The sequence below is a fragment of the Pristiophorus japonicus genome, chromosome 19 (genome assembly GCF_044704955.1).
Source record: "Pristiophorus japonicus isolate sPriJap1 chromosome 19, sPriJap1.hap1, whole genome shotgun sequence".
Taxonomy (NCBI): Eukaryota; Metazoa; Chordata; class Chondrichthyes; family Pristiophoridae; genus Pristiophorus; species Pristiophorus japonicus.
Genome location: NC_091995.1, coordinates 53,577,366 through 53,585,703, shown reverse-complemented (window position 1 = coordinate 53,585,703; position 8,338 = coordinate 53,577,366).

The window sequence follows — 8,338 nt, the reverse complement described above, 5'->3', positions numbered from 1 at the left end:
CTGTCCTGTGACAGTTTGAACTGGTGCTCTCCACTCTCTGTCCTGTGACAGTTTGAACTGGTGCTCTCCACTCACTGTCCTGTGACAGTTTGAACTGGTGCTCTCCACGCTCTGTCCTGTGACAGTTTGAACTGGTGCTGTCCACTCTCTGTCCTGTGACAGTTGGAACTGGTGCTCTCCACTCTCTGTCCTGTGACAGTTTGAACTGGTGCGCTCCACTCTCTGTCCTGTGACAGTTTGAACTGGTGCTCTCCACACTCTGTCCTGTGACAGTTGGAACTGGTGCTCCCCACTCTCTGTCCTGTGACAGTGTGAACTAGTGCTCTCCACTCTCCCGTCCTGTGACAGTTGGAACTGGTGCTCTCCACTCACTGTCCTGTGACAGTTTTAACTGGTGCTCTCCACTCTCTGTCCTGTGACAGTTTGAACTGGTGCTCTCCACTCTCTGTCCTGTGACAGTTGGAACTGGTGCTCTCCACTCTCTGTCCTGTGACAGTTTGAACTGGTGCTCTCCACTCTCTGTCCTGTGACAGTTGGAACTGGTGCTCTCCACTCTCTGTCCTGTGACAGTTGAAACTGATGCTCTCCACTCTCTGTCCTGTGACAGTTGGAACTGGTGCTCTGCACTCTCTGTCCTGTGACAGTTGGAACTGGTGCTCTCCACTCTCTGTCCTGTGACAGTTTGAACTGGTGCTCTCCACTCTCTGTCCTGTGACAGTTGGAACTGGTGCTCTCCACGCTCTGTCCTGTGACAGTTTGAACTGGTGCTCTCCACGCTCTGTCCTGTGACAGTTTGAACTGGTGCTCTCCACTCTCTCTCCTGTGACAGTTTGAACTGGTGCTCTCCACTCTCTCTCCTGTGACAGTTTGAACTGGTGCTCTCCACTCTCTGTCCTGTGACAGTTTGAACTGGTGCTCTCCACTCTCTGTCCTGTGACAGTTTGAACTGGTGCTCTCCACTCACTGTCCTGTGACAGTTTGAACTGGTGCTCTCCACTCTCCCATCCTCTGACAGTTTGAACTGGTGCTCTCCACTCTCCCATCCTGTGACAGTTGGAACTGGTGCTCTCCACGCTCTGTCCTGTGACAGTTTGAACTGGTGCTCTCCACTCTCTGTCCTGTGACAGTTGGAACTGGTGCTCTCCACTCTCTGTCCTGTGACAGTTTGAACTGGTGCTCTCCACTCTCTGTCCTGTGACAGTTGGAACTGGTGCTCTCCACTCTCTGTCCTGTGACAGTTTGAACTGGTGCTCTCCACTCTCTGTCCTGTGACAGTTTGAACTGGTGCTCTCCACTCTCTGTCCTGTGACAGTTGGAACTGGTGCTCTCCACTCTCTGTCCTGTGACAGTTTGAACTGGTGCTCTCCACTCTCTGTCCTGTGACAGTTGGAACTGGTGCTCTCCACTCTCTGTCCTGTGACAGTTTGAACTGGTGCTCTCCACTCTCTCTCCTGTGACAGTTTGAACTGGTGCTCTCCACTCTCTGTCCTGTGACAGTTTGAACTGGTGCTCTCCACACTCTGTCCTGTGACAGTTGGAACTGGTGCTCCCCACTCTCTGTCCTGTGACAGTGTGAACTGGTGCTCTCCACTCTCCCGTCCTGTGACAGTTCGAACTGGTGCTCTCCACTCACTGTCCTGTGACAGTTTGAACTGGTGCTCTCCACTCTCTGTCCTGTGACAGTTTGAACTGGTGCTCTCCACTCTCTGTCCTGTGACAGTTGGAACTGGTGCTCTCCACTCTCTGTCCTGTGACAGTTTGAACTGGTGCTCTCCACTCTCTGTCCTGTGACAGTTGGAACTGGTGCTCTCCATTCTCTGTCCTGTGACAGTTTGAACTGATGCTCTCCACTCTCTGTCCTGTGACAGTTGGAACTGGTGCTCTCCACTCTCTGTCCTGTGACAGTTGGAACTGGTGCTCTCCACTCTCTGTCCTGTGACAGTTTGAATTGGTGCTCTCCACTCTCTGTCCTGTGACAGTTGGAACTGGTGCTCTCCACTCTCTGTCCTGTGACAGTTTGAACTGGTGCTCTCCACTCTCCCGTCCTGTGACAGTTGGAACTGGTGCTCTCCACACTCTGTCCTGTGACAGTTTGAACTGGTGCTCTCCACTCTCTGTCCTGTGACAGTTTGAACTCGTGCTCTCCACTCTCTGTCCTGTGACAGTTGGAACTGGTGCTCTGCACTCTCTGTCCTGTGACAGTTTGAACTGGTGCTCTCCACTCTCTGTCCTGTGACAGTTTGAACTGGTGCTCTCCACTCTCTGTCCTGTGACAGTTGGAACTGGTGCTCTCCACTCTCTGTCCTGTGACAGTTGGAACTGGTGCTCTCCACTCTCTGTCCTGTGACAGTTTGAACTGGTGCTCTCCACTCTCTGTCCTGTGACAGTTGGAACTGGTGCTCCCCACTCTCTGTCCTGTGAGAGTGTGAACTGGTGCTCTCCACTCTCCCGTCCTGTGACAGTTGGAACTGGTGCTCTCCACTCACTGTCCTGTGACAGTTTGAACTGGTGCTCTCCACTCTCTGTCCTGTGACAGTTTGAACTGGTGCTCTCCACTCTCTGTCCTGTGACAGTTGGAACTGGTGCTCTCCACTCTCTGTCCTGTGACAGTTTGAACTGGTGCTCTCCACTCTCTGTCCTGTGACAGTTGGAACTGGTGCTCTCCACTCTCTGTCCTGTGACAGTTGAAACTGATGCTCTCCACTCTCTGTCCTGTGACAGTTGGAACTGGTGCTCTCCACTCTCTGTCCTGTGACAGTTTGAACTGGTGCTCTCCACTCACTGTCCTGTGACAGTTTGAACTGGTGCTCTCCACTCTCCCATCCTCTGACAGTTTGAACTGGTGCTCTCCACTCTCCCATCCTGTGACAGTTTGAACTGGTGCTCTCCACTCTCTGTCCTGTGACAGTTGGAACTGGTGCTCTCCATTCACTGTCCTGTGACAGTTTGAACTGGTGCTCTCCACTCTCTGTCCTGTGACAGTTTGAACTGGTGCTGTCCACTCTCTGTCCTGTGACAGTTTGAACTGGTGCTCACCACTCTCTGTCCTGTGACAGTTTGAACTGGTGCTCTCCACTCTCTGTCCTGTGACAGTTTGAACTGGTGCTCTCCACTCTCTGTCCTGTGACAGTTTGAACTGGTGCTCTCCACTCTCTGTCCTGTGACAGTTGGAACTGGTGCTCTCCACTCTCTGTCCTGTGACAGATGGAACTGGTGCTCTCCACTCTCTGTCCTGTGACAGTTGGAACTGGTGCTCTCCACTCTCTGTCCTGTGACAGTTTGAACTGGTGCTCTCCACTCTCTGTCCTGTGACAGTTTGAACTGGTGCTCTCCACTCTCTGTCCTGTGACAGTTGGAACTGGTGCTCTCCACTCTCTGTCCTGTGACAGTTGGAACTGGTGCTCTCCACTCTCTGTCCTGTGACAGTTTGAACTGGTGCTCTCCACTCTCTGTCCTGTGACAGTTGGAACTGGTGCTCCCCACTCTCTGTCCTGTGACAGTGTGAACTGGTGCTCTCCACTCTCCCGTCCTGTGACAGTTGGAACTGGTGCTCTCCACTCACTGTCCTGTGACAGTTTGAACTGGTGCTCTCCACTCTCTGTCCTGTGACAGTTGGAACTGGTGCTCTCCACTCTCTGTCCTGTGGCAGTTTGAACTGGTGCTCTCCACTCTCTGTCCTGTGACAGTTGCAACTGGTGCTCTCCACTCTCTGTCCTGTGACAGTTGAAACTGAGGCTCTCCACTCTCTGTCCTGTGACAGTTGGAACTGGTGCTCTCCACTCTCTGTCCTGTGACAGTTGGAACTGGTGCTCTCCACTCTCTGTCCTGTGACAGTTTGAACTGGTGCTCTCCACTCTCTGTCCTGTGACAGTTGGAACTGGTGCTCTCCACTCTCTGTCCTGTGACAGTTTGAACTGGTGCTCTCCACTCTCCCGTCCTGTGACAGTTGGAACTGGTGCTCTCCACGCTCTGTCCTGTGAAAGTTTGAACTGGTGCTCTCCACTCTCTCTCCTGTGACAGTTTGAACTGGTGCTCTCCACTCTCTCTCCTGTGACAGTTTGAACTGGTGCTCTCCACTCTCTGTCCTGTGACAGTTTGAACTGGTGCTCTCCACTCTCTGTCCTGTGACAGTTGGAACTGGTGCTCTCCACTCACTGTCCTGTGACAGTTTGTACTGGTGCTCTCCACTCTCTGTCCTGTGACAGTTTGAACTGGTGCTCTCCACTCTCCCGTCCTGTGACAGTGGGAACTGGTGCTCCCCACTCTCTGTCCTGTGACAGCTGGAACTGGTGCTCTCCTCTCTCTGTCCTGTGACAGTTTGAAATGGTGCTCTCCACTCTCTGTCCTGTGACAGTTTGAACTGGTGCTCTCCACTCTCCCGTCCGGTGACAGTTGGAACTGGTGCTCTCCATTCTCTGTCCTGTGACAGTTTGAACTGGTGCTCTCCACTCTCTGTCCTGTGACAGTTGGAACTGGTGCTGTCCACTCTCTGTCCTGTGACAGTTTGAACTGGTGCTCTCCACTCTCTGTCCTGTGACAGTTGGAACTGGTGCTCTCCACTCTCTGTCCTGTGACAGTTTGAACTGGTGCTCTCCACTCTCTGTCCTGTGACAGTTTGAACTGGTGCTCTCCACTCACTGTCCTGTGACAGTTTGAACTGGTGCTCTCCACGCTCTGTCCTGTGACAGTTTGAACTGGTGCTGTCCACTCTCTGTCCTGTGACAGTTGGAACTGGTGCTCTCCACTCTCTGTCCTGTGACAGTTTGAACTGGTGCGCTCCACTCTCTGTCCCGTGACAGTTTGAACTGGTGCTCTCCACACTCTGTCCTGTGACAGTTGGAACTGGTGCTCCCCACTCTCTGTCCTGTGACAGTGTGAACTAGTGCTCTCCACTCTCCCGTCCTGTGACAGTTGGAACTGGTGCTCTCCACTCACTGTCCTGTGACAGTTTGAACTGGTGCTCTCCACTCTCTGTCCTGTGACAGTTTGAACTGGTGCTCTCCACTCTCTGTCCTGTGACAGTTGGAACTGGTGCTCTCCACTCTCTGTCCTGTGACAGTTTGAACTGGTGCTCTCCACTCTCTGTCCTGTGACAGTTGGAACTGGTGCTCTCCACTCTCTGTCCTGTGACAGTTGAAACTGATGCTCTCCACTCTCTGTTCTGTGACAGTTGGAACTGGTGCTCTGCACTCTCTGTCCTGTGACAGTTGGAACTGGTGCTCTCCACTCTCTGTCCTGTGACAGTTTGAACTGGTGCTCTCCACTCTCTGTCCTGTGACAGTTGGAACTGGTGCTCTCCACGCTCTGTCCTGTGACAGTTTGAACTGGTGCTCTCCACGCTCTGTCCTGTGACAGTTTGAACTGGTGCTCTCCACTCTCTCTCCTGTGACAGTTTGAACTGGTGCTCTCCACTCTCTCTCCTGTGACAGTTTGAACTGGTGCTCTCCACTCTCTGTCCTGTGACAGTTTGAACTGGTGCTCTCCACTCTCTGTCCTGTGACAGTTTGAACTGGTGCTCTCCACTCACTGTCCTGTGACAGTTTGAACTGGTGCTCTCCACTCTCCCATCCTCTGACAGTTTGAACTGGTGCTCTCCACTCTCCCATCCTGTGACAGTTTGAACTGGTGCTCTCCACTCTCTGTCCTGTGACAGTTGGAACTGGTGCTCTCCACTCACTGTCCTGTGACAGTTTGAACTGGTGCTCTCCACTCTCTGTCCTGTGACAGTTTGAACTGGTGCTGTCCACTCTCTGTCCTGTGACAGTTTGAACTGGTGCTCTCCACTCTCTGTCCTGTGACAGTTTGAACTGGTGCTCTCCACTCTCTGTCCTGTGACAGTTTAAACTGCTGCTCTCCATTCTCTGTCCTGTGACAGTTTGAACTGGTGCTCTCCACTCTCTGTCCTGTGACAGTTGGAACTGGTGCTCTCCACTCTCTGTCCTGTGACAGTTTGAACTGGTGCTCTCCACTCTCCCGTCCTGTGACAGTTGGAACTGGTGCTCTCCACGCTCTGTCCTGTGACAGTTTGAACTGGTGCTCTCCACTCTCTCTCCTGTGACAGTTGGAACTGGTGCTCTCCACTCTCTGTCCTGTGACAGTTTGAACTGGTGCTCTCCACTCTCTGTCCTGTGACAGTTTGAACTGGTGCTCTCCACTCTCTGTCCTGTGACAGTTGGAACTGGTGCTCTCCACTCTCTGTCCTGTGACAGTTTGAACTGGTGCTCGCCACTCTCTGTCCTGTGACAGTTTGAACTGGTGCTCTCCAATCTCTGTCCTGTGACAGTTGGAACTGGTGCTCTTCACTCCCTGTCCTGTGACAGTTGGAACTGGTGCTCTCCACTCTCTGTCCTGTGACAGTTTGAACTGGTGCTCTCCACTCTCTGTCCTGTGACAGTTGGAACTGGTGCTCCCCACTCTCTGTCCTGTGACAGTGTGAACTGGTGTTCTGCACTCTCCCGTCCTGTGACAGTTGGAACTGGTGCTCTCCACTCACTGTCCTGTGACAGTTTGAACTGGTGCTCTCAACTCTCTGTCCTGTGACTGTTGGAACTGGTGCTCTCCACTCTCTGTCCTGTGACAGTTTGAACTGGTGCTCTCCACTCTCTGTCCTGTGACAGTTGGAACTGGTGCTCTCCACTCTCTGTCCTGTGACAGTTGAAACTGATGCTCTCCACTCTCTGTCCTGTGACAGTTGGAACTGGTGCTCTCCACTCTCTGTCCTGTGACAGTTTGAACTGGTGCTCTCCACTCTCCCGTCCTGTGACAGTTGGAACTGGTGCTCTCCACGCTCTGTCCTGTGACAGTTTGAACTGGTGCTCTCCACTCTCTCTCCTGTGACAGTTTGAACTGGTGCTCTCCACTCTCTCTCCTGTGACAGTTTGAACTGGTGCTCTCCACTCTCTGTCCTGTGACAGTTTGAACTGGTGCTCTCCACTCTCTGTCCTGTGACAGTTGGAACTGGTGCTCTCCACTCACTGTCCTGTGACAGTTTGTACTGGTGCTCTCCACTCTCTGTCCTGTGACAGTTTGAACTGGTGCTCTCCACTCTCCCGTCCTGTGACAGTGGGAACTGGTGCTCCCCACTCTCTGTCCTGTGACAGTTGGAACTGGTGCTCTCCTCTCTCTGTCCTGTGACAGTTTGAAATGGTGCTCTCCACTCTCTGTCCTGTGACAGTTTGAACTGGTGCTCTCCACTCTCCCGTCCGGTGACAGTTGGAACTGGTGCTCTCCATTCTCTGTCCTGTGACAGTTTGAACTGGTGCTCTCCACTCTCTGTCCTGTGACAGTTGGAACTGGTGCTGTCCACTCTCTGTCCTGTGACAGTTTGAACTGGTGCTCTCCACTCTCTGTCCTGTGACAGTTGGAACTGGTGCTCTCCACTCTCTGTCCTGTGACAGTTGGAACTGGTGCTCTCCACTCTCTGTCCTGTGACAGTTTGAACTGGTGCTCTCCACTCACTGTCCTGTGACAGTTTGAACTGGTGCTCTCCACGCTCTGTCCTGTGACAGTTTGAACTGGTGCTGTCCACTCTCTGTCCTGTGACAGTTGGAACTGGTGCTCTCCACTCTCTGTCCTGTGACAGTTTGAACTGGTGCTCTCCACTCTCTGTCCTGTGACAGTTTGAACTGGTGCTCTCCACACTCTGTCCTGTGACAGTTGGAACTGGTGCTCCCCACTCTCTGTCCTGTGACAGTGTGAACTGGTGCTCTCCACTCTCCCGTCCTGTGACAGTTGGAACTGGTGCTCTCCACTCACTGTCCTGTGACAGTTTGAACTGGTGCTCTCCACTCTCTGTCCTGTGACAGTTTGAACTGGTGCTCTCCACTCTCTGTCCTGTGACAGTTGGAACTGGTGCTCTCCACTCTCTGTCCTGTGACAGTTTGAACTGGTGCTCTCCACTCTCTGTCCTGTGACAGTTGGAACTGGTGCTCTCCACTCTCTGTCCTGTGACAGTTGAAACTGATGCTCTCCACTCTCTGTCCTGTGACAGTTGGAACTGGTGCTCTCCACTCTCTGTCCTGTGACAGTTTGAACTGGTGCTCTCCACTCTCTGTCCTGTGACAGTTTGAACTGGTGCTCTCCACTCTCTGTCCTGTGACAGTTGGAACTGGTGCTCTCCACTCTCTGTCCTGTGACAGTTTGAACTGGTGCTCTCCACTCTCTGTCGTGTGACAGTTGGAACTGGTGCTCTCCACTCTCTGTCCTGTGACAGTTTGAACTGGTGCTCTCCACTCTCCCGTCCTGTGACAGTTGGAACTGGTGCTCTCCACGCTCTGTCCTGTGACAGTTTGAACTGGTGCTCTCCACTCTCTCTCCTGTGACAGTTTGAACTGGTGCT